Here is a 27355-nt window from a genome sequence, read left to right on the forward strand (position 1 = left end):
GTGGGTAGGCACTCCAGATAGAGAGCAAAATGGGCTTAGAATCAAACGCTGTAATAGAAGAGCAGGCTGTTTTGATTTGGGGATATTACAGAGTACTTTCAATGTTCCCAAGCTGTTTTCTGATACCCAAACACATCTTTTGAACATCATCATTTCCTTAAGGATATCATATGACTGTGAATCATAGTATACCACAACTTTTGTAGAATCTGAGGTCTGAGCAACTCAAAGTGCAATGGAAATACATCAGAGAGATATAAGGAAACGGCGGCATATATCCAAGTGTACAAGGTGTGACATAAAAAGACAACATTAAGGAAACATGTGATCAGAAAAGGAGGGAGGCTGTTTATGTGCTAAGAATGATGGATAGCAGACTGCCTAAGAGTCATACTCAGACCAATGGGATGTTAAAAGACCTATAGGAAGATGGAGGATAGATTTTCTGAAGAGAGAAAGAAATAGCCAAGAATTATGTGGGATGATAAGCAATAGATGGTCTGGAATTTACAACTGGAGAAAGAAGCACTCACATCAATGAGAGAACAGAACCAATGCAGTATCCTGAAGTAATAAAATGGCATATGGCAGTAAATCATGGAACAGTATGATTTCAGCACAATCAAGATGGCGGCTAACATAAAGGACAATGGGAAGATTCATTGTGTGGGCATAAGTAGGCGTAACATATACTACAAATGTGGTATCATGATAGAGTGAAAACTGTGCTGTTTTTATGTTGAGATCCTGGTTCAGTCACTTTCTAGTTGTGTGACCCTGGGACATTTAGTGAGGACATATTTCATAGGGTCTTTTTTGTATGTGTATCTTTATATGGAAATAAGGTGCTTTACGTATCCTAAAATACTATGGAAATGTGAGTTGTTAATTAAAACTTGTGTATGTAGGAAGTGGCATTAAATACATAAATGCATCTTAAAAAAGGTATGGCTTGATTACTGAAGTAAGAACAAGGGATAAAGATGGTCAACACTAAGTGCTGCACTTGCATCTATGACATATTAAAAAAAAAAACAGAGGAAACCCTCCAACTTATTGGGTAGCTCTTTTATGAAGAATAGTGAAAAAGATAGACTGGATAAAAACATATAAGTGAGTTGCTATCTGTGTAGGTTGAGTATTTGCATTATGGCAGAATATCTGGAAGAAATGTAGGATTGGAGCTAAAGAGAATGGTGTAGGCTGATGATACAGATTTAGTAGCTATTATCATAGAGGTTATAATTGAAGCAGTGGAAATGGATAAAATCCCTGAAGAAGTAGGTCAAGGGCTCAAGAGACAGAGCAACTGGGGAAATACACAAAATAAGAGAAGACAGAAAGGTAAAGGGGAAAGGAGGGTTTTCAGAAGGAATTAAACCTATTAAGCATCATACAGAGGTCAAGGAGGGTAAGAACATTTTGAGAATGTTGGGATTTCAACCATCTTTAAAAAGCAGAGCAAAATTGGGGAGAAACAAAGGATTATGTGGACAGAATGGATGGGGGAGATAGTATGGCAATTGTAAACCAGTAAAACTAGTATTTGATATTGAGCTCCAAACAGTTGATTAATTGACTATTTCACATTCCAGTTGATTGAGTGTTTTGTAGACACATCCACAAAATATAAAGGAAAACTAGAATTTTGATAGAAACAGGAACATTAAGGTAACATATGTATTTGTAAAATCATAGGATCTTGGGACTGGAAGGGATCTCAGAGGTCATTTATCCCAAATGGGACCTGAGCAGAGGTATTTGGAGATTATTTCATCTCAGTGTTAAAACAATCTGTGGCATTTCTTTTATCACTTTATTATTTTGCTCAGAGGCCTTAAATAGTTCCTAGGACTTATCTCTTAAGTGACTTAGGATTTATCTATTAAGACTTAAGCTATTAAGTGATTTTAGAGGTTATTAAAATGCTGGAAGGTCCTTTCATTTTATAAATGAGAAGATTGAGACTTAAAAGGGATTTGATTTCCCTAAAGTAACACAGCTAGTCAGTCAGTCAGTTAGCAAGCATTTAATAGCACTTAATAGTGCTTCCTATGTACCAGATAACTGCTAACTGCTAGGAACACAAAAACAAAAGTTTTTAAAAACACTCCCTGCCCTCAAGGAGTTCACATTATAATGAGGGATACAACATGCAAAATAAATATGTACAAACAAGATATGTATGTGTTTGTATATATATGTATATACATACATGCATACACACATATATGTATGTATGTATGGAACGTAATTTCAGAGGAAATGCATAGTGGTAGTGTAAGGAAGGGGGATCAGGATAGGGCAACTGAGGCATGATAGACAACCTGTGCCAAAGTGCAGAGAACAGAAATGGGAGGGGGGGTGGTATTCATAAATCAATGTAGTTAAATTGTAGAGTATGGGAGATAAGTAAAATTAGAATCCAAAGGATTGTCGAGGATGTTAAATGGCAGCAGAGGATTTTAATTTTGACCCTGAAAACAACAGCAGAGCTGTTGAAATTTATTGAGTAAGGGGTGACATGACCACAACTGTGTATTAGGAAAGTCACTTTGGTAGCTAAGCAGAGAGTGGATTGAAGTAGGGAAAGACTTAAGACAGGAGACTGTAGCAATAGTCCAGGAATGAGGATCCAGAAGCTGAAAGGCTGGTGTGTGGGAGATGGGGCACATGCTAGAGGTGAAGCTGGTAGAAAGCAATAATTAGTTCTTGAACTTAGCTCTTTTCACTACATTGTCCATACCTATAGGATCAAACCCAAATGTTATATTTCAGTTAAATTAAATTGTTTGCTATTCCCTATAAATGACTTTTACTTCCTTGTTTTCTCTTTCATATCAGTGTACTAAGATCCTATTTACCTTTTAAGTCTTAGATGAAATTCTTCCATGAAGACTTCTATGATCCTCATCCTTTCCTTCCTTTGAATTCTTTTAGCTTTGTTGTTGATGTTCAGTCATTTATAGTCATTTCCAACTCTTTGTTACCCCACTTGGGTTTTCTTGGCAAAGATACTGGAGTGGTTTGCTATTTCTTTCCTCAGTTCATTTTACAGATGAGGAAACTGAAGCAAACAGACAAGTGACTTGCCCAGGGTCACATAGCTAGTAAATAGCTGAAACCAGATTTGAACTCAGGAAGATGAGTCTTCCTGATTCTAGACCTGTATTCACTGTGACACTTAGCTTAGAACTTCGATTCTACCTTATGTACTTACCATGTTCTAATTTTAGTAGAGTTTGTATATTTGTTTGTGTGTGTATATGCACCTATGTTTGTATGTCTTACTTCTTCTGCTAACTCATTTCGTGGGTGAAGCACATGTCCTTTTCATCTATCTTCTTGAGAACACAGTGCCATAAAAATTTAAATGTTCAGTGATTGAAGAAATGACTGATACAGAGCATTAGCTCTATCTAACTGAGGATCTGAGGAAATATGCTCAAATAGGCATACCTGAAATTACACACATAAATCAAATGAAGTAAAATATTAATTAATAGACATGAAATATTTATCAAGTTTAAAGATATTTTACCTTGAAGGATGTGAATAGTTCAAAAAGCTCTGGACTCTCTTAGACTTGGGTTTAAATTGTGAAAAATCCAGACTCTTGTCATATCTCTCTGGTTTGCTTTTTTCCCCTACCCATTTAGAAAATTGGCAACTTAAAAAAAATTAATTAATTTTTAGCTTATAAATGTAGTTCCACAAAGCTTTTGAGTTTTAGATTTTTTTCCACCTCCCTTCCCTCCCCTCTCCCCAAGATGACATGCAATGTAAAAAGGCTCTACATATACATATTCATATCAAACATTTTCACCTTAGTCATGTTGTAAAGAAGAATTAGAACCAATGGGATGAAGCACGAGAAAGAAGAAATGACACAAAACCAAAAAAAGAGAGAGGGAGAGAGCAAACAGTATGTTTGGGTATGCATTTGGACTCCCCAGTTCTTTCTCTGAGTGTGGATAGCAGAAAATTGGGAACTTCTAAAGTTAGACTTACATCTGGACACTGTTTACAACTGCTCACCATGCTTGCAGCCTCAGGCAAGCAATTAAACCATAAGCAATAGAAATAATGGCGCACATGATTGACAATTACAATCTTGATCCCCTTGTTCCCTCTGTAGGGGATTATTATTATTACAGAATAGTTTGGTTCTCCAAACTCATGGATTTTAGGAGCCTGAAGCTTTATCATTAGTAGTTCCTAACTTGGCTTGCCTTAGGCACTACTCATTACTCTGCCCTACTCCTGACAGGTCCTATTTGCATGGTCCTCGTCTTATACAGACCTCTAGTGATCAAAGTCCTGACACAAACAACTTTTATTATGGCCACACACCAATACATTGGAACTGGAGTCCTTATTTTCCAAATGAATGCTTGGACTTTGATCTTAACTAAAGAAAAATTCCTGTTCCCCACTTTAATCTCTTTATTGTTACTTCCTGGCCTAGGCATCCTGGGGAGTGTCTTTATCATCTCTCTCCTATGTCTATTACAAATGTGTATTGTTTGAATCCTACCCTACCTATGACTAGAAACTACCTTGCTATTTGCATCCCAGATCACTGGATAGTTATTTTGAGTTGTTTCTATGTTGTTCACAATATGTACCACAATTATATATATATATATATATATATATATATATATAAAACACAATGATATTCATTTACATAATCATTCACCTCCAGTGTCATTTTTGTATGGCTGCATTCATAAACAAAGTAATAAAGCAAACCATGAAACAAAAACAAGGTAATATACAAGCAGAGCTCAGATTGTATTCTAAATAAATTAACTGCCGCTCAATAACAAAGACTCCATTATATTTCTGAATGGCTCAGTGTCATCTGGGCACAGTATCACTACAATGTGTCACATTCAGATTGCTGAATAATAGGATAACCATCAGTCTCATGATGGATAATTTGTTACAAAGATGTAGTTAATCTTCTTGCAGATAACTATGTAGAACTAAATATCTGTCACATTTGAGTAAAGGGCAGAGCATGACTTTTGGTTTATATTTAATACTCAATGTTGCCTATGGCAATGATGTTTAAATTGACAGTATTTTTAAGTACCCCACCTCCTGGAGCCATCTTTCTTTAATTGGTTTTCAGCATCATGGGTCAATGCCACATAACACTATGCATGAGTCCTAGCACCAGGCTCTTCCTGAACCTTAATTAATCAACTGCATATGGTCCTGGTTTTCTACAACGGTGTCATTTTTTAGTGATATGATATCAGATTATCTTTCTCTGATGATGTATTTCACTAAATCATCGTCTTGAGTGTTGATAACATAATGACAACATATTAGCATAATTTATCATTGCTTGTACCTTTGCTCTAGGGATGATTTTGTAATGTGCTATACTGTGGCTGTCATTCTGATGATATATTACAGCAAGACTTCCTTAAAAACAAGTGTTTTGATGGAATGCCATTCATATCGGATGGTACTGCCCCGAGATAAACAGTCCTAAGAAGCTGACTTCATTTACTTTAGGTTTGCAATGAAGTTCAAAGGCACAACAAATAGTAAAAGATAGTTTGAGGGCAACAGGTGCAAGGCTCAGTTCTAGAGTAGTATCTCCAGACACAATAAGTAATGTTTAGCTCTGAATAGGGTAAGGCAGACTTTTTTCCCTGGTAAAATTTTAAAACACATCTCTGACAGAATACTGAGGTGGCTTCTGCAGTCAAGTGTGCCGGTCTGCTTAAAAAAATGACACCCTGAGCCATCCTGTGGAAGAGGGTCTGTTTCAGCAGTACTGAATTGATTTCTGAGGACAGATGAAAAGGTGTTATCTACACTCCATTAGAAAACATCCAGTTATGTTATCTGATTAGCAAGAATTCCCAATTCACGATAGATCTAATGCATTTCAGGTTAGCCAATTACTATGCATTAATCTGAAGGTCATGTGTGACTGGTGGCATTCAGTTATTTCAGTGCCTATCTAATCAGATCACATGACTCATGCAAATAAATGTCAGTTTGACTGCCTACAATTCTATCAGTCTGCTCAGATTCCATTCTTCTCACTCAGATTGTCACAGTACTAAGACTTCAATTTTTAGGGGGCATTGCCTTTAGGGGGCAGCCTAGGAAAGATCAATTGTCATTTCTTCCCTCCTAGAAAATACCAGACTAAATATAGAAACCATAGCTCCTTTATCCTCACTCGCTTTTGCTGTTTTGCCTTTGTATGTCTCAAAAATCCAAGTAATTACCCCTCAGAAAATGAGGAGGCATATTTTTATCCCCTCTACCTCCTGATCGGATTGCTTTATTCTTTAAACAGATGCACTGAGAGAGCTACTGGCTTCCCCATGCTTCCTCCAATATCTTGGTTCTGTATTTTTGTTAGCTGTCTAATTTAAATGATAAGGAACCCATGCTGGCGGATGCCGTGCTGCTCCCTATGGTCTATGTAGGACAGAACATTTTGTCGGTGCTCAATCTCCCTGAGCCAGACAGCAAGTTTCCTCATGTATTCTCTTTTGTGTCATCAGACCACGATAAAGCCTGGACAAAGGCCACTTACCTACAAAGCATGTCACTTTTTCTGTCATTTCCACAACCGCAATTTAAACACTGGATCAGACCCTAAAAATATCCTTGCTGTTGTTGCTGCTTTTATTAATATATGGAACACAATGCATGAACTCAATAAGATACAGCAAAAGTCTCTCAGTTCTAAAGGGCAGAGGACTATGGTATAATTTATGACTTAAAAGACATACCATTAGTATATATCTCAGTGAAGGTGTTGGTCATGGCTTTTTTTAATGTAAAAAAAAATCAACAGAGAACAAATTGAAGTAACTGGCAACTGAAGCAATCATCTGAATATAAATAAGGAATGTAAGATGTAAGAAACCTTTTCTCCTTTTCCACTACTTTCAGGGGATGCTACTAAATTACAAGTAAGTTTCTTAAACACAAGCGTTTCAATGTTTACTACCAGGCCTTACAAAATTATTCAGAAAAGCAGTGGTAAGATTCAGTAGAGAGGCCATAGCTATCTGAGGATTTGCCTGCTGGAGGGTTAAGGTGTTCAGGATGAGAAAGGCCCTTTTTTAGATTTATAGCTTTCATGGCAAATATACCATAAAAAGGTCTGAGTCAGACAAAACAAACAAACAAACTTGATTTTGAATTACTCTCTAGGGCTGTACAATTGTTTAAAAGCTCTGATCAAATATTGATTGTTTCTGAGAAATGAACTATATATGAGAGAAATGCTTCTTCATACTTTACCTTTAGAAAATATTTACATAAATTACAGATCTAATTTATTAAAACACCAATGGTTTCTATAATAATTAAGAGATCTTCTGATGTAATAGGATAGAGAAAACAAGGAGAAAATAACCTCCTTGGGTTGCTCATACCTGGAAACACTGTATAATTTGACTCCAGGAGGTGGGTGAACGAAAATATCCACCAAACGAAGAGGCTCTGATAATGGAATCCACACATGCAATTTATTTCTCTACCCTGGGAATGAATGAATTCATGATGGGAATGACCCTCATGGAAACCTTGCCCCTGGCTGGTGGAATGTCATTGTATTATAGTCCTATACTCTCTTATGACAAAACTCCACTCGACAAGGCTCTGAAAAGGAGCTTGGCCAAAGGGCGAGACATGAATCTGTCATCAATATTTTCTGTGCTCTCAAAGTGACAGTTTTTCTACTCTGACTTTAAAGCAGTGCAAAAAATGGGTATTGCTGGTATACATGGACCCATGAAGGGGTTCCCATAGAATGAAGGCAACAATGCTTAAGCTTAGTTAAAATTTAAGGGGATTTTGTACATAAGGACTTCTTTCCTGTAGGCTCAGATGAAATGCTTCTTGGGCCCTTCCAAACTCATCATCATTAAATTGCAACTCTTCCTTCAATGGATGTTTTAGTGCAGTGATTCAAAGGAACTGCCCTGCTAAGTTGGGAAGGAGGATCATTACAGTGGAAAAATCAAGTACATGATTTTCTTCAAAGAAAAATTTGAGGGAAAAACCTAAACTGAAGCCTGGAATGGTATCTTAGCATGTGTATGAACTGGTTTACTATATTTTATTTCTAGCTCCAATTCATGCCAAACCAAAACATATAAAATTAATAAAGCTGATTCATTTGGAGTTATCATAGCTGGAAGGGACTAGAGTTCATCTAGCTTAACCCTCTCATTTTAAAGATGAAGAAATTGAAACCCAAAGAGAATAGGTGAATTACTTTTAGAATGCTTCACAGCCTGGCCCTAATCTACCTTTCCAACTTCATTAAACATTTTATTCTCCTTCCTGCTTTGGTGGTCTACTAAGGTCTACTTCTTGTCCCTAACACATGACACTCCATCTCCCATCTGTGATTTTTACATTTTTTTATCCCCTGTTCCTGGAATGTACTCCTTTTTTCCTCTTAGAATCTTCTGTTTCCTTCAAAACTCAGCTCAGTTTCTCCCTAAAGTCTTTCCTAATCTCTCCAGCTATTATTGCCCCCACCTCCAAATTATCTTCTATTTATTTTAAATATGTATTATATATACTTCAATATGTGGTTGTTGTCCTTTCTTTGCATCTTTAGGGCCTATCACAGGGCCTAGTACACAGTAAGTGAATTAATAAATGTGTGTTGATTGATGGATGGAGCAACAATGAGGTATAAGGAAAAAAAGTGTAGGGTAGATGAGTACCAAAACATCAGAGAGATTACAGATGTCTTTAAATAAATATTGCATGTAAAAAGAAATTTGAGCCTGATTCTCAGTGAGAGTATGGAACCTCAGAAGGATGTTTTAGAATAGACAACATCTTGCTGGACTGGACTGTGGTAAAGCTAGGATTTGAACTCTAGTCAACTGACTTCAGATTCAGTGGGAAAGTTCAGTGCTCTTTCTTAATAAAAAGTAGTTCTCAAAACAGTCATCTCTGAATTTCTAGACAAAACCTGATTTTGTTTTCATTCAGTTTATCATTTTCATTTATTACATTAGTCTCTGACTCAATGTCGATGTTTTTTTTCATTAATGTTTAAATTCAAGTTTGAAAAATATGTCATTCCAAGTCTTTCTCTCAGTTGCTTGCAGAACTGGTTATCTGTCATTTGGATTTTGCATCATAGAGCTCCCCCCTTCATTGGGGAGAAGTGATCTGTGGATTCCTTTTTCCCCCCTCTGTTTCTTTATGTTTTGGGTTCTTGTCAGTTTTCTATTATTTCTTGCATTATGATGTTCAGAGTTTTTGTTTTTGTTTGTTTTTGACCTGTTAGGTGGATGATAAGCTATAAATTGTCTCTATAATCCTGTCTTTGAAATCGATGGCTTGCTTTTGTAGAGCTGATGTGGTCTTTTAGCATTACTGCATCTTGTTTTCTTCAAGATTGTCCTTCAATCTACCATATTTGACTTTCCAATCTGTTTTTTTTCTCTATTGCTTTCTTAGAGACTCACTTTAGTGGAACAAAGATTTTTTTATGCTGTTGATAATTTCTGCTATGAAGGCTACAAATTTTGCTATCTATTCCCTTGTAATTTTTCTTTCTTTTTTTTTAAGCATTTAACATTTTTTTGTGAGTTCAAATTGTGGTTCTTTTTTTTAAACAAAATTAATTTACTTATTTTAGTCTTCAACATTCATTTCCATAAGGTTTTGAGTTCTAAATTTTCTCCCCATCTCTCCCCTGCCCCACCCCAAGATTATGTGCATTTTGGTTATCCCTTCCCCCAGTCTGCCCTCCCCTCTATCACTCCCTACCCCCATCACCTTCCCCTTCACTTTCTTTTTTGCCTTTTTTTTTTTGAAGGGCAATTGGGGTTAAGTGACTTGCCCAAGGTCACACGGCTAGTTTTTGCGTTGTGTCTGAGGCCGGATTTGAACTCAGGTCCTCTTGACTCCAGGGCTGGTGCTCTATTCACTGCACCACCTAGCCGCCCCTTCCGTTCACTTTCTTGTAGGGCAAGATAAGATTTCTATACCCCATTGCCTGTACATCTTATTTCCCGGTTGCATATAAAAACAATTTTTAGCATTTATTTTTAAAACTTTGAGTTCCAAATTCTCTCCCTTCTTCCCTCCCCACCTACTCTCATTGAGAAAGCAAGCAATTCAATATCAGTTATACATGTGTAGTCATGCAAAACACTTCCATAATAGCTAGGTTGTGAAAGACTAACTATATTTCCCTCCATCCTACCCCAACCTACCCCCCTCCCCCCGCCCCATCTTTGTAAATTTTCTCATGATGCTGATTTCTCCCTTGAGTCATTTTGGAATATCCTGCTTGAAGTTCTATATTCTCTTGGAAACTGGGCTCCAATTTCTTGTGACTTGCAACATTTATTTAAAAGATTTGCTATCTTGCGGATGTTTTGGTACTCACCTACCCTTCTAATTTTATTATCTTCTCTCTTGATTTATATGTATATGCTATGTATTTTTAACTGAATTTTCTTCTCAAAACCTTTGATTTTTCTTGATTCATTCCATTTCAGTGGTGGTTTTATTATCAGGGATGAAACACAAGGCTTTCTCAACATCTTGTCATGTTGAAGGATTTACTTTTTACTAGCCTCAGTTCCTGCCCCAAACCAACTTTTGGGAGACAGGAGTGGACTTAGGTGGAATCAAAGTGTCCTTTCCTTTAGGCTCAGTACAATCACACCTGCCGGACTTCTACCTTAATTCCCTTTTGTTCTTTAGCTATCTGGGTGGGATGAATCAATTCTTGTTTCTTTTTGTGGCATTGGGGGAAGGCAAGGTGGCTGTTCTGGAAAGAATTTCTATTACTGTGTGGTTCCCTAACCTAGGTGTCACTCTAAGCAGAGAGAATCATGGGTCTTCCTCCCTCCAATATTATCTCTTCCTTCTCACATAGATAGATAGAGTTGACATCCCTTACTTATTGCAACAGGACACCAGGGGAGGGGCAGAAGTACAGATAGATATAGCACAAGTGAGTTCCAAACTACAGGCCTGTAGGTTAGTTTGTGCACCTTGCCAAAGCATGAAGGATGGCGGGGGAGGGTTAGTTAGTGAGTGTGTTATCAGTTAGTAGTCTCTTCTGTTATTTCATAAGACTGTTCCTTCTTGTTTTCTTGTCTTCCTGCTTAAGCCATAGTTACTCTGCTTCTGATCAATAATTACTCCTTTTTTTTTTTGAGAATTAGTAGGGACTAGAGATATTATCTAGTCTTCTATCTTTTTTTTTTTGTACTAAAAATATCTTTACTAATATACTTGAAAGATATAATGTCGGCTTTACTCTGTTTCCTGGGAGCTGCATAGATACTGAAATGAACACAAAGCATTTTACTCATCTCTAATAGGAACACCAAACTTTAAATATTTATGCAATGAACTTTATTTGGTTTCCTAAGGTTCCATTATCTGAAGATAGATCATTTGGCAAAGTCATTCAGCTTCATATAATAACTATTGTTGTGGATTTAATATGTACAAAATTACCTTTTTTCATTTTTTTGGTCATTTTAAGTGATTCTGTATGGAAAAAATTGGAAGAAAAACCCCAGGGTTCACAGAGACAAATGCCTTTTGAAGCAGAAGGAGAAATAATGACAAAGAAATTAAAAATGAGTGAAATTAAAATTAAAAGTTCATAATTTCATTTCATTGTGCTAGATGAACAGTAAAATACTAATATGGCTCCTTTTAATAGGTGAGATCATGGATTTTTTCTAAATCTTAGTAAGACAAGTTTAAAATAAAAACACACTAAGCTTTAGATGTAGTTAATAAGTAAATCAAAATGTTTCAAATAATAAAATAAACTCATTGAAAAATGGGTGAGTTCCAATAATTCTATGGAATATGGTCGAAACAAGAGGCAATGTGACATGGGGGATAAGATTGCTAGACTTGGAATCAGGAATACCTAGGTCTTCAAGTTCAAGTTCTGCCTCTGATGTATAAATGTATATAGCTGATACATACATATACATACACATATCCATACACTGTACATATACACATATATATCATATGCATATACACACATATACATATACACATACATGTACATGTACAAGTACACATACATATATGCTTGTAAGCATGCACACACACATACCTGTATGACCATAGGTAAAGTCATTTAACCTTTCAGTGCCCAAGGCAACTCTGTAGCTTAGAGATGAGTTGATAATTTGCATTAGGGATGGCAGTTTCACACAGGGAGTTACTCTACTCAGACAAAATAATCATATATCTAGACAAAAATAAGTTAAAATGAATGCTATTATTTGATTTAAATTGGTAAGTTTAAAAAGAAACAAGGGAGAAAAGATTACATATAGCACACTGTAGAAGGGGTATACTACTAGATACTACATACAGGGGGTTTCTATTGAAGATTTCTATGAAAAATACCAATGCTAATGATCACATTCCATAGAGCCTTGTGAAAGCAAAGAAACTACATTATATTTTTAATATCTTGAGTAAATTCCTGTCTTGTTTTCTTCAAAGGTGAAATCTTTGCCTAGTCATTATCTACATGTTTTTATTGAATACCTGTTGTATAAGGGACTACATGAAAGGAACATTCCCTGCTCTAGAAAGATATACATACATACATATATAAAAATGTACAAGAGCATAATTCATGATACTTTTCCTGTAGGTGTACATATCTTCAGTCAGTAAGGCTAAAGAGAATATACTTAGAAACTTGTCACATTGTTGAGTTTTCTGACAACTTTTTTTTTGCCTCTCAGTATGAATTGCTTGCAAGATGCCAGAGATTTCTGAACACCTGAATACATCCATGGTGCTCAATTGTTCTGCAAAAATAGACTCAATCTCTCACGTGTAGAGATGGTCATGGAGAATGAAAGACCCAGAATGGTATAAATCAGGGAAAATTCAGTGGCTGGCATATAGCAAAAACATTATCTTTAGGGATTTTTTTGTTTGATTTTTTTTTTTTTGCCTTTTGGAGGGCAATTTGGGGTCGAGTAACTTGCCCAAGGTTACACGGCTAGTATTTTTGTGTGGGTGTTAAGTGTCTCAGGCTGGAACCGAACTCGGGTCCTCCCGACTCCAGGGCCAGCGCTTTACTCACTGCGCCACCTAGCCGCTCCAAGAAAACTGGGAAGCTTTTTTTTTTTTGAGGGCAATAGGGGTTAAGTGACTTGACCAAGGTCACAGGCCAGTTTTTGTGGTAAGTGTCTGAAGTCAAATTTGAACTCAGGTCCTTCTGACTCTAGGGCCAGTGCTCTATTCACTGTGCCACCTAGCCACCCTTTGTTTGCTTTTTTTTTTATAGTTAAGGACCAGGCAAAATATAATACATGAAAAAAAAAAAGGCAAAGAAAAAGGAAGCCAAAAGGAGATAAGATATAATGTTAGTAATTAAAATAGCAAAATGGACTCATATGATCTGAAGAGATATTACATATGAAAGGATTTTCATTTGTCTCTTTCATGCCCCATAAAGTACCAAAGGCCTGATGCACAAATCACTTACAGAAGTACAAGGAAGGTTCCCTGAAAGCATCCATAAACAACTCTGCCCTACGAGAAAGCACATCATGGAGCTGTCCATGTTATTTTCACCTTGATTTGTTAGAAAGATTTCTGCACTGTCATAAGGAAACAATCTACCACCCAAGCTAGGAAAGGGACTGCTAATGTCCACTATAAGGCAAGAAAACTAAAACAAAAAGAATCTAACACAAAGACCAGGAAACTAGTGTTTGGTGAGGGTGACAAACTAATCTCTTCACAACGATTGTGAATTATTTCAGTGCGAGCACCTTAGAATGCTTATCTATGCACACAGTCATGCTGCCATGTGTCACTACAAACAAATGTGGGCACAAAAGCCAGAAGAGATATCGCGAGTCAGCTGTAAACATATCAGCAGGAGAAGGAAACCAAAAGCTCTGATGCATTGGAAAGTTTAAACAAATCTTCATGCATGGAAAATACTACTTGAGAACTAGAATAACGTATGTCTACACAAACTGCCCTGTGGTCTGCAGCATTTTAAAAATGCATTATAATAGGATTTTCTACACATATACATATATAGGGCAGATGGCATGGTATAGTGGATACAGAGAACTGACCTTGAAGTCATGATGACTTGGGATGAAATTCAGCCTCTAACATATACTGGCTTTGTGACCCTGGGCAAGTCCCTTAACCTTTTAGCACCCAAGACAATTCTCTAATATTTTAGTAATTTAACAGTTGCTGATTTGCAGTGGTAGCAGGAGTTTTCTCACCAGTGAAATCACAAGTTCTGAAAGAAAAATGTTTATGTAATAAGATAGAGGTAGTAATTTCATTGCTCTGAGGAGCTTTTAGATGAAGAAATTCCTTTTAATAATGTAGGGGTAATTCTTTGCAACTAACATTCTTAGAAAATAGGACAATGGTCTCCAAACTTTTTTTTACTATGTACCCCTATCAGTAAAAAAAAGTTTGCGCATACATACATGCATGTTGACTTAATAATTATATGCATTATAAAACTTACACAAAAATGAAAATAAAAAGGATGAGATAAAAATGAAATAGCATTAGTCAATAGGGATTCTCTGGAATATATTGAGTAAGGTGCTGACATGGGAAGACCCACAATTCAGGGAAATCACTTTCATAAATGTATGGAGAATAGAATGAAGAAGAAAGAGACTTAAAGCAAAGAGACCAATTAGGAGGCTATTATAAAAAAGCAGCTGGGTGGCAAGTGTATAGAATAATGGACCTGTAATCAGGAAGACCTGAATTCAAATCTTACCTCACACATTTACTAGCTATGTTACCCATGGAAAGTCACTTACTCTCTCAGTCTGTCTCAATTTCCTTATCTTTAAAATGGGGATAATAATAGCACCTACCTCCCAGGGTTGTTTTGAAGATCAAATGAGACAATATTTGTAAATTTTTTTGCAAACTTTAAGTTCTGTATAAATACTACCATTATTATTAATTGTCTGAGAGGTGATAAAAGACTGAGTTGGTATAGCAGTCATGTGAATTGAGAGAAGAGGATGAATGCAAGAGATAGTGTGGAGGTAGAAATGAAAAGATTTAGCAAGTGAATGGATATGTGGGATGAGGGAAAGAAGAGAGTTAACCAAAGTGTCAGGCAAGATTGCAAACTTTGGAAGAGTGGTGATTCTCTTAAAAAAGTAAGGAAGTTCTGAAGAGAAGTGGATTTTTGGGGAAGGTAATAAATTCTGTTTTGTATATGTCGAATTTGAGATGTTCATGGTACATTGAGCTCAAAATGTTCAATATCCCATTGATGATCATTGAACTGGAGCTTAGGAGAGACATTGGAGTTGGATATCTACATTTGGGAGTCAATCTACTTTAAGAAGATAATTAAACCTGTGGGAAGTCACCAAGTGAGAAAATAAACTCTAGTGGAAAAGAGTTCCTGGGACAAAATCTTGGGGAATACTACACTTAGCAAGTGGAATATTGATGATTATTATAAAAAAATACAGAAAACCAGTCAAACAGAGGGAGGAGAATCAAGAGGGATGGTGTATGCCAACCTAAAGAGGAATGAGCAAGTATCGAGGAGGAGGTTGTGGTCAACAGTGCCAAATATTGTTGAGAGTAGTAAGGATGAGAATTTTAGAAAGACCACCAGAGTTGGCAATTAAAAGATCTTTGGTAACTTTGAAGAGGGCAATTTCAATTAAGTATTGTCAGTGCTATGTGCAAGGAACGGCATCAGAGGCTACATTGCTGAAGGAAGTGAGATAATTTGTGCTGAGTCACACATTTCTTTTTTTAATTAAATGCTATGTTTATTTTTAGTTTACATCTTTCATTTCCACAATATTTTCAATTACAAATTTTCTCCCCATCTTTCCCCTACCCACCACCCCAAAACAGAGATCCCACTGTATAGCCTCTCCCCCAATTTGTTCTCTTCTATATCCTCCCCTATCCCCCCTCCAACTTTCCAGTAGGGCAAGATGGATTTCTATACTCCAGTGTCTGTATATCTTATTTTCCAGTTGCATGTAAAACACACACACACACACACACACACACACACACACACAAACATTTTATTTTAAAACTTTGAATTCCAGATTCTTCCCTTTCCTTGCTTATAACCCACCCTTACTAGGAATATAGGCAATTCGATATATACTGTACACATGTAGCTATGCAAAACATTTTCATAGTGGATATATTGTGAAAGACTGACTATATTTCCCTCCATCCTATCCTGCCCCCCCCACTTGTTCTATTCTCTACTTTGACCCTGTCCCTTTTCAAAAGTGTGTGTTTCTAACTTCCCACCCCCCAACCTGCCCTCCCCTCCATCATCCCTGGCTGCTTGTAATATTCTCTCCTTGATCTGGGAATTTTGGAACCTGGCCATAAAATTCCTAGGAGTTTTCTCTTTGGGATCTTTTTAGGAGGTGATCAGTGGATTCTTTCAACCACTATTTTGCCCTCTGGTTCTAAAACATCAGGGCAGTTTTCTTTGAGAACTTCCTGGAGGATGATTTCTAGGTTCTTTCTTTGATGATGGCTTTCAGGTAGTCCAATAATTTTTATATTATCTCTCCTTGATCTATTTTCTGGGTCAGTGGTTTTTCCAATGAGTTATTTCACATTGCCTTCTTTTCTTTCATTTGTTTGAATCTATTTAACAACATCTTGATTTCTCATAAAGTCATTAGCTTCCATTTGCTCCAATCTAATTCTGAAGCAATAATTCTCCTTAGTAAGCTTTTTAGATTCTTTTTCCATCTGGCAAATTCAGCTTTTTAAGGCATTCTTCTCCTCATTGCCTTTTTGAGCCTCTTTTGCCATTTGAGTTAATCTATTTTTGAAGGTGTTATTTTCCTCAACCAGACTGTTGATTCTTGTTTCGTAATTTTCTTGCATTGTTCTCATTTCTCTTCCCAATTTTTTCTCCACTTCTCTTATCTGCTTCTTAAGGTCCTCTATGGCCTGTAACCAGCTTGTATTTTCCTTTGAAGCTTTTGGTGCAGGAGTTGTGACTTCACTGTCTTCCTCCTGTTCCATGCTTTGCTCCTTTTTGTCCCCAAAATAGGAGTCTAATGTTGGATTGCTTTGCTTGGTTTGCTTCTTTGCCTGCTCATTTTTCCCCTCAATTACTTGACTTTTGGGCTTTTTTCCACAGTAGACTCTGCCACCAGACAGGGGAGCTTTTGTCCCAAACGCTGGGGTTTTCTCAGCTGCCAGAGGTATTAGATGGGTGACCTGTCTGAGGTCTCCACACGCTCTGGCAAGCTGGACACACACCTCAGGATCTCCACCCTAGACAGCAATCCAGATCCAAGAAGGTTAAAGCAAGAGCGAATACCCCTCAGACTGGTCGCTTGGTCCCCCTACACTCTGTAGACCAGGAGTTGAAGCTGCCACATTGCGGAGGCTGCACCACAGCCCTTTGCAGCTTCTCGCCCAAAGGGGCAAAAGTCGATGCACTCCTAGCTACTGGGTCCCAAAGTCCACACTGTACTGACCTCATACTTTGTCCTTTGTATCTATGTCTTGATAATTCTGGACTGCCAGAGCTGCTGGTGATTTGGAGTCCTTTCCTCCGGTGGCTGGTCAGGCCCACCTCATGGCTAAAACCTTGGGGTGGGCCTGGGCTTGGCTCCCAGAGCCCTGTCCTGGCTGATTCCTGCCAGCCTGCTGGGGTGTCCTCAGTGGGAAGTTAGCTTCTCTGTGTCATTTTGTGGGTTCTGTAGCTACAAAGTTTGTTCAGAGAACCCTTTTACATGAATTAGAGGTGGTGAGACCTGGAGCCACGTGGAGGTCCTGTTTCTACTCCACTATCTTGGCCTAAAGTGATATTCATAATTATGACTTAAAAACCTGTCCAAATATAAGAAGGTATTCATTAGCTCAGAGGTGGACTGAATAATATATGGTTCATAAAGGTCCAAATACAAGAAGCTACTGAATACCTCAGAAGACAGTTAGTTTATATATGGTCCATAATTCCCCAAATATAAGCTACTCCAAGCTACTCAGGACTTTGGAGGGCATTAAGTTTGAGTCAATAAACATTTGTTCAGCATCTACTATGTGCTGGGTATTGTGATAAACACTGGGAATACAAAAAGTTGTAAGACAGTCCCTGTCTTCAAGGAGCTCTCAATGTAACCGGGGAAGACAAGACACGGGGAGAAGCTGAAAAAGGGAGGTTACCTCCCTTGAGGGGAGGGGCATTACAAAATCCTGCAGCCAGGGAGGGAGGTGATCTAAAGAGGTGAGAGTTTCAGAGTTGATTTGATGATGAAGACTAAGTTTTTGGACATAATGAGTGGAAAATGATGAGGTTTATTCCCAGAGATCCTTCCTTCTGTGGCAGAGCTGGCTTGCACAACCCATGGCTCATGGGCTGCTTGTGGCCTGCCAAAGGATTTTAGCCACCCCATGAAAAATATAGAAGATATAAAAGGAAGTAAAGCTGTAATGAGTGCTTTGTCCATTCCCCACTTAGCCTGCCTTCCACTAGTCACTATTGTGCCAGTTATGTAACTTGGTGGGTGGGTTGCCAGTGTGCACTCTCACCTGTTTGTCACATGACTTGTGGTAACCAACCATGGCCAGTCTGTCTCTAGTCTGAAAGGAGCTAGAGTCATATCTTTTCTCTGTGTTTTCAGTCATTACTGACACTGAACAGGGACAAAGTGAGTGAAACCACATGCCAATGCAGTTAATGCCTGCTTTGCGATGAGCCGCAACTACTGGAGGGCTTCTTCCTCTCCCTTGCTGCACAGCCACCCTCCAAGTTATATGAATGTCAGGAGCTCTCTCCAAGGTCAAACACTCAGTTCATTATTTCTTTGTATACGAGCAGTTGCTGTGGAGATTTTTTGGTTCTAACATTAAAGTTTTTGGGGGTGACTTTGTAAAATGGGTGACAAAAAAGAAACGGAAGATCAAATTAGAACATAGAGATAAATAGATAAATAGATAACTTGTTTACTTATGCAAGTGACAAAATATTGTGTGTTCTTTCCTGAGATGCTCTGAAGGAATACAGTTGTCACCACCATTTTGAATTAAAACATTCTGACAGGCAAATTGGACACAATGAAAAATAAACTAAAGCGTCCAAATTGTTGAAAAATCTCAGTGGGGAATAATGGTCTTTCAAGAAAGTAAATTCAGAAAATGAGGAGGCTGCTCTCATGCCAAGCAAAGGCAACTTCCCAAGGTTCAAAATACCAGCATAGCTGCTCTCCATTGTATTCAGTGACAAATTGAGAACAGAGAAAATCAAAATGTAGCATAATTCAAAATACAGCATTCACCAAGTGTAATTCAATCAAGTACTACCCCACGCCTGGACATTATATTCATTTAATCAATCACAAAATCCCTCTTCTAAATACTACTCCATGCCTGGACATTACATTCATTTAATCAAACACAAAGCCCCCCTTCTCAAATGGTGATAATTTTCATAATCATAAGTAAAGTACATTCATTTGTTCAATCACAGAGCACAAAAAAGTCAAAAGTTCCCCACCCTTGGATCACAACTGAATCTACCCCAGAGTTATAACAAGCTTAAGCACAGCATTTGATACCCAAAGAGAGGTCTTTTCTTCATCTTGACCTGAGGCAAGTTCTCAGCAATCTTTGTTCCTGGGGAGACAAAGCTTAGCAAGGCCTCAAGATACATTGCCAGTATCTTCATTAATTCATTCTCTGTCTGCAGAACAGTCCACATTAGCAAAACCCTCTTCCAGGATTTCTGTAAACATACAACAAAAAAATCCTTTTTCAGGGATTCTGAACCAACAGCAAGGTTCCAGGACCTCTGCAACACCTGCACTGTCCTTCACCAGTAGACAGAATTCACTCTCTGTCTGCAAGTCTCAGGAGCTCTAAACCAACAACAAGGTTCCAGAACCTCTGCAACAACAGCACTGTCTTTTACCGGTGGACAAATCTGGCAAAACAACATCAAAACAGACAAAATACCAGCATAACAGCCATGTCTCCTCAGTCCTTGGCAGCTCTGGGTGGCAGCTCTCAAAAGTCCTGGGCAATTCAAACTGGCTCTCAGCAATCCTCTTAGTCTCTCTCTGCCTCCAAGATGCTGCTTCCAAAAAATTCTTCTGCCTCTCTCTTTGCTTGTGTCTCTCTAAATTTACATCACCAGCTCCTCCCAGTTCAGCACTCTCTTTTCACATCAACAAGTCCATCCCACAAATGGGATTCAAAAGCTCTGGGTTTTTACACAATCAATCCAAAAACCAAGCCAATACAGGGGGATCTTTAAATTCCATTACTATTACAGCTATTAAGATTAGTTATCAGATTTCTAAAGAAATTGATTTCAAACATGATTCCAGAGTACAATAAATTGATGGCTGGACAAGAAGTGTAATACATTCCATTAACTAAATGTAAAGAGTAAGAAAACCAAAATGTATTAAAACTTGTACTGCTTAGCAAAGTAGTTTTTTTTATTAACATTAATGTGATTCCATGATAGATAAAAATCTTAAGTAATAAGCATAATTAATTGATATTAGTTGAAATTTCCCTTTTTAATATAGGGTTTATTTGCAAAATAGTTTAATCATTAATTATACCTTTAGTTGGAAAGTAAGCCATTAAAAAACTTTTGGCAGCCTGAAATTTAACCTTTTTAAAATTTTGGCCCCTACCTACTTCCACGTTGTGCAGGTTGTGGTACAGGATCAATGAAGAGGTCTCTAATGTCCATCTTTCACTCTGTCCAATCAGAAGGAGAGAGAGAAACCAAGGGAAGGGACTGTTGAGGAGCTGAGAATTACAGAAAGAATTTCATTTTGAATAATGAGTTTCTGGAGATCATGAAGTTCAAGAAAGCACCTGGTTAGGAAATGATGGTCCATAGTCATCCAAATATAAGAAAATTCTGTATACTTCAGAGGGTGTTGAGTTATCTCTTCTATAGCCATGATAGTCATGACCTCTGTACTTGTATGCATGGTTTCTATGTTTTTTTATTTTCTAGAATTTTCCTCAATTAACAGTGATTACAAGAAACTCTCTTTGTTAAATGAATATTTCTATATATTGCAAACTGCTCTGGAAACATCATGAAGATGTAGACAGTAGATGTTGCAGGAATGGAAAGTTTCTCCTTAGTGGAAAAAATTTGATAAAGTATTCATTGTAGCATAATATCAATGAAGGCTCAGGAATATCTGAGTTCAAATCCATCTTCAGGCATTATTTGTTGTGTGACCTTGGAGAAGTCACTTAACCCCCTGTTTATCTCAGTTTTCTCAACTGTAAAATAATGATAATGATAGTTACTTCCCAGAATTGTTGTGAGGATCATGAGATAATATTTGTAAAGAACTTAACACAATTCCTGGAACATAATAGGTGCTATATAAATGCTAACTACTACTACTACTACTACTACTACTACTACTACTACTACTAAATATATGCAATCAGGAGAGTTGCTTGAATTTTTAATACTCTTTTTAAAATATTAAAAAACTTCCTTAAAAAAAGAAGTGACTTTGCTAATTGCCGCATCATCAAACTACGCTTTTAACTGAAAATTTCTGCATTTACTAAAGATGGCAGAGACAGAGAAACATTCTATCAAGTTTCTCTTTTATAAGAATTTACAAAAATGACAAAAAGAGCTCTAAAGAAAGCTATTTATTGTTTTTCTGATTAGCTTCAAAATATAGTTAGCAAGTTGCTATGTTTTCTGCATTTTGAATGTAACTAGGTAGGGTCATCTTTGTGTTTAAAAATTCATATGGGCCAATTCCTCATAGCATTGGAGAAAGTGTTTTGTTTTGAACAAAAGGACAATGATATAAATGCTGTCCACAGAGTATACAGATGACAGATGAAGGGGAAAATGAGCTCTGTGAGAGTTTTTTTCAATGTCCTTCACTGCAAAAAATAACAATCATGGTATGTACTTGGTACATGGTAGGCTTCTTTATTATCACCCACATTCCTAGAAAACGTATTGTTGAATTAAATGCATTCTCTATTGAACACAAATTATTATATCCAAAATTTAATAGGGTGATTGTTACTTCTGAAAAAAAAAGCTTTTTGGGATGAGTATTATAGAATCACAGACTACAGAGGAAATTGAGATGCTTCTTGCTAAGCACTGTTAAAAATGTTGTATGGAAGTGGAGGTGTTGTCTGTATACTTTATGACAGTAAGTAGATGGTGTAGTAAAGAAAGTGAACATGATTTCATGGGTGGACAGGTCTTATGTATTCTAGAAATACCTCATTAAGCCACGACTCTGTTTTCCTGGACTCAACCACATTTTTTGGTTATATGCATACACATATATTTATACATGTATATGTATATTGTGCATATATGTATATATGCACAATACATATATGTATGTGTAGATATATACATATATAATATACCAATGTGCTTGTATGTGTATGTGTGTGTATGTCCAGACCCGTGATTTCATCAATATAGAGAGGTCCCATTGTGGAAATTCTCACCATGTAGATTGCCAACTAACTATAACTTGTAGTCTTAAGAGTTGTTTGGAACATTTAAAGGTTAAGGGACTTCTCCATGGTCACACAATTAATATATGTCAGAGTAAGGGCTTAAATCCAAGTTTTCCTGTCTTTAAGAACATCTGTCTGTCTGTCCACTATAACACATTACCTCTCAATGGACAAAAGTATTGGGATGTTTCAAACATTAAGATATACTATACAATACTAAGACCTCATTATGTACTCATTCAGTTCTTGCTCGAGTAGGAAGCTATGCTTACTGTGCGGTCACCCACTCTATCCATTCACAGGATTGTCCCACTGTGAGAATTTACCATCATCACGCCTTCATTTTTAGAGTAGTACAAATGGAACCAGGGACCTTTCAGATATCCCCATGCATCCCTTAGGAATAATTCCTCCATTCCTTTCACAGATCCCCAGTTGTCCTAACCTAGTTACTGATCTGTTTACATTGAATCAAGGGTGCCCTTTCATAGAACTGTCTGGCAAGACCCAAAGCACTGAAAGATATTCTGCCATTATGGGTTATCTGCCCTGTTTCTTTCATCATGTGAATTTTGTGTTCTGCCTCAGGCCAGGGGTTTCAGTCAATGGTTCAAAATAAGGGTCTTTTGTTTATGTTTATTGGAGAACAGAGTTTGACTGTGTTTTAAAGGGTTGTTATTTTTATTTATTTTTTAAAAGTTAACTTTGTTTTAAAGTGTTTCTTTTCTTAAAGAATTACAATGTTAAGAGTTGCCAGGGATCTTAGAGGTAATCTAGTCTAATCTATGGATAGGAAAAATGAGGCCTGGAGAGGTCAATGGATTTGCTTAAGGTAGAAGACTCAAATCCAGGTTTCTTGACTTCAAGACCACTGCCAAGTGCAAATTGTGTATGTATGTTTGTATGTGTGTGAGTGTGTGTGTCTCTGTGTATCTGTGTGCATGTGTGTGCAATGTTTGCATATTTATAGCTGCAAGCATGTTGGCAATCTGTGATGAGTTTCACAGATTCTCATCTGAGATGCAGTAATCATGGAACTGTACTTGGTGAAAGGTAGGAATACGATAAAAGGAGTTCCAACTAAATATGGTAGATCTTTGGATGACCTCTAGTATTTTAGGTTTGAGAATTTAAAAGTTCAGAGGATTTAGTGCTTCATTGGAAGGGCTGCTTGCGTTATAAGGATAACAACACAGGTAAGATCTAAACCAGACTGCCTTGCCATTAAATATTGCCTTTACACAAAGCAGTTTGGTGGCATAGTGGATAGAGCACTGGGTCTGGAGTCAGGAAGACCTGACTTCAATTACAGCCTTAGACATTTACTAGTTGTGTGACCAAGGGCAAGTCACTTAACTCTGTTAGCCTCAGTTTCCCCATATGTAAAATGAGATTGGAGAAGGAAATGGCAAACCACTCCAGTATCTTTGCCAAGAAAACCCCAAAAGAGATAAAAAAAATTGGACACAACTGGAAATGACTAAACAAAAAATTACAAATAGCATTCATGTTAATATGGAATTTGTAGTGCAGAGTTTTTCCTATAAAGTCTGAGGTTTGTGGGATTCTATTGGGAAGTCCCAGGAGCCAGGGGCTGGGTTACTGCTAATGATGCTGCTCTATTAGACACCTATTTCAGATAACTGCATAAAGCTGAAAAACAATATCCATTTAAGCATCTAGTTACTAAATTTCCTCTTAATTAAGTCATCCAACTAACAGACTCAAATCATCATCATCTAAGGTTGTACTGATAAGTAGAGTTCATTGTATTGTGCTTTTCTAAGCTCAAATTTAAGTTCCATAATTGTGCCTTCTGATTTCTTTCAATTGCATCATCATTTCTCTTCATTGAATAAGCAGGGAAGTGTAGAGGCCTCTAATATCTAGAAGAAACATTCATTTTCAACTTCTGTAATTTCAGAATAAACATTATGGATAGACTTAATAAATTAAATTATGTTTAACTAAATTTCTGTATGGCCCCAAATGGGAAAGTTACTTGGAGTTTAAAGCAATGAGAAGCTCCAAAATGCTTTTTGAAAAACTTTAGTTGTGTTTAAATAGAAAGTAAGAAATAGTTAAAATGGAGAAGTCTTAATTGCTTTAATATATTAGGAAGATTTAGCATGGAGAGCAGGTGTAAATAAATGTAGCATTATTATTATTATTATTTTTAGCAATTGGGGTTAAGTAACTTGCTCAAGGTTACACGGCCAGTTATTTCTGGATGTGGTGCTGAGTATCTGAGCCCGGATTTGATCCAGGTCATCCTGACACTGGATCCGGTGCACTTACTTGCTGAGCCACTTGGCCGCCCCTAAGCAATTGGGGTTAAGTAACTTGCTCAAGGTTACACGGCCAGGTGTTTCTGGGTGGGTGCTAAGTGTCTGAGCCTGGGATTCGATCTCCAGGTCTTCTCAACACTGGAGCCGGTGCTCTTACTCGCTGTGCTACCTGGCCTCCCCTAAATGTAGCATTATTAAAATCATTTAGATGTATAGTCAGAATAGAAACAATCATGTGCACTTGCTTGGAAGGCAGTTTCCAGGCCCTTAGCAATGAAATGCCGCATTGCTAATATGCTTCCATTATAGTTGACAAAGCTACTATTTCCAATAAAATGTATCACCCCTTAATTATCTAGGCTTTATCATTTTCTTAATACAGCATTGGTGTTAGTACTGGCCCATATCTGTTTTATTGTACAGTTATTCTATTTAAATATATCCATTTTCATATAATCAATATATCCCTTATTTTGATTTTAAGAATCCTTTATGAATGTACTAATACCCTGCTCCCCCCATATAAATTACCCATGAGGATGAAGAAATTGTAAGTATGGATGAAATAAATATATCTTTACAAACAGCAGGTATGTAGGGAGCAATTCAGCAATGAGCATCCACGCAGTGCAGCCTCTGTAGCAGCCCATTATTCAAAGGGGGACAAAACTCCTTGGCTGGACCACAAGAATGTTGGTTACTGACAGCAAACCGATTACAGCTGGTTACTGCCCAGATGAAAATGTGTCTGAATCCACACTGTCTGGCCTTACACAGCTTCACAGACATCTACACAGGTCTCTTTAATGTGGGGAACAAACTGTTGGCGAGTTTGGATTTGCTCTTTGCAATCAGAAATTACATCAGACTGGGAGAGGATCCTAAGGTGGCCATCAGCAGTGTCCTGGAATCAGTCCAAGAACAGACAGAGAAAACACTGGGTTTTGAAGAATGGAGCCAGCTCCAGGAGCTGCTGGGCAGCGTCTACTGGGCATTTGAATGCCTCACTGTGCAAAAATGCAACATGATCTGTGGTGTATGTGGGGTGACTCCGAAGGTAGACATGGCCCAGAGGAATGAAGACAATGTTTTGGCTTTGAAAAATGTGGAGTTCACTGGGCCAGAGTTCCTGGGCTCCAGCGAGGTGAATGTAGCAGATTTCTGGTCCACAATGGAGACTGAGGTGGTTGAACAGATGGCCTTCCCTGCCAGCATCCCTATCACCAAATTTGATGCCTCTGTCATTGCCCCCTTCTTCCCACCATTGATGAGAGGACCTGTGGTTGTCAACACTGAGAAGGACAGAACCTGGAATTCCAGTCAGTTCCTGCTAAAGGCAGCTCCCCAGTGGGCTGCTTCAGGAAGGCACTTTAAAGCTGGAAGAGATTGGCTCCAATAGCAAAGATCAGCTGCAGCACCTTCTGGGGCTATGTGGTATCCCCTGGACGGCAGAGGAAAAGAGGGATCAGCTCTGTTACCCATTATTGGCTCTCTATGAATCTATACAGAATGGGGGAGGAGCTAGACAACCTCCGTCCCACCTTACTGGGGGCAAAATCTACAAGGTGTGTCCCCACCAGGTGATATGTGTCTCCAAGTCCCTGCTTCGAGGGGAAAGTGCTTGTGACCGCGTGGACCTGTTCACCTCCTCCCGCCATTGGCCTCCAGTCTATGTAGTGGATCTGGCCACACCAGTGTCTGACTTGTGCTACCCAGAACTGACCAGCCAGATGTGGGGAAGTAGGCAGGGCTGCTTCTCCAGCCCCACAGAGCCGCCCACATACATGTCCTGCCCAGAACTTTTGGACCGACATTACACTGTAGATATGACAGTAGCTGAGCACTCAGTCCAGCACCCAGTCACTAAAACCACCACTCGGCTCATTGTCCACACTGGAACAGACCCAAAAAATCCCAGTGACCCCAGCTCCAGGCACCACTTGCTCTCCCTGTGCCGAGAACTGGAACCCTATGAAGCTGTCCTCACTGCTATTGCAGACAGCAAGACAAGCAGCATTCGCCAGCGACCTGTCACCTTGACAGTGCCACTCATTATTACCTCTACAACCGCCTCAGAGACTTCCTCACCAGCCGAGAGACTGTCAACCGGCAAATTCAGGTCATTGTACAGAGCTGCCAGCCAGGAGAGGTGGTGATCCGAGATGCTCTCTATCGCTTAGGGGTGGCACAGATCAGGACTGAGATTAAAGAAGATTTGGATTCTTAGGGGGAGGAGAGGGAGGCTTCGGAGTAAGCCAGGCCAATCCCTGAAGGCTCTGCTCCTTCTGTCTCAAGCCAAGTTGGGGGGTACCCCCAGGCAGATACATCCAGTGGGCTGGCAGTGACTCCCCTCCGCCTTTCAGTGAGAGAGGCCATTTGCCTTTGACTGCTTGTGATGACTAAAGGGCCATGTGCTTCCTTCTGTTCTCAGGGCAGGCAAGAAGCCGCCCACGCTGCCCCGCGCGCCGCCCCCTCCCCCCCTCATCACAAGCAGTCAAAGGCAAATGGCCTCTCTCACTGAAAGGCGG

General features: G+C 38.3%; 1 protein-coding gene and 1 pseudogene across 1 annotated transcript in view; one reads left to right on the forward strand and one right to left on the reverse strand.

Moving 5' to 3' along the window:
• Positions 1-27355, reverse strand: part of EPHA6 (EPH receptor A6) — an 862386-nt gene that overhangs the window by 84480 nt on the left and 750551 nt on the right. The gene's annotated exons all lie outside the window — the stretch shown is intronic.
• Positions 23571-27054, forward strand: LOC138171149 (HMG domain-containing protein 3-like; annotated as a pseudogene).

The sequence above is a fragment of the Petaurus breviceps genome, unplaced genomic scaffold (genome assembly GCF_028583685.1).
Source record: "Petaurus breviceps papuanus isolate PSGF00001 unplaced genomic scaffold, PetGlider_PUasm1.0 419, whole genome shotgun sequence".
Classification (NCBI taxonomy): Eukaryota; Metazoa; Chordata; class Mammalia; order Diprotodontia; family Petauridae; genus Petaurus; species Petaurus breviceps.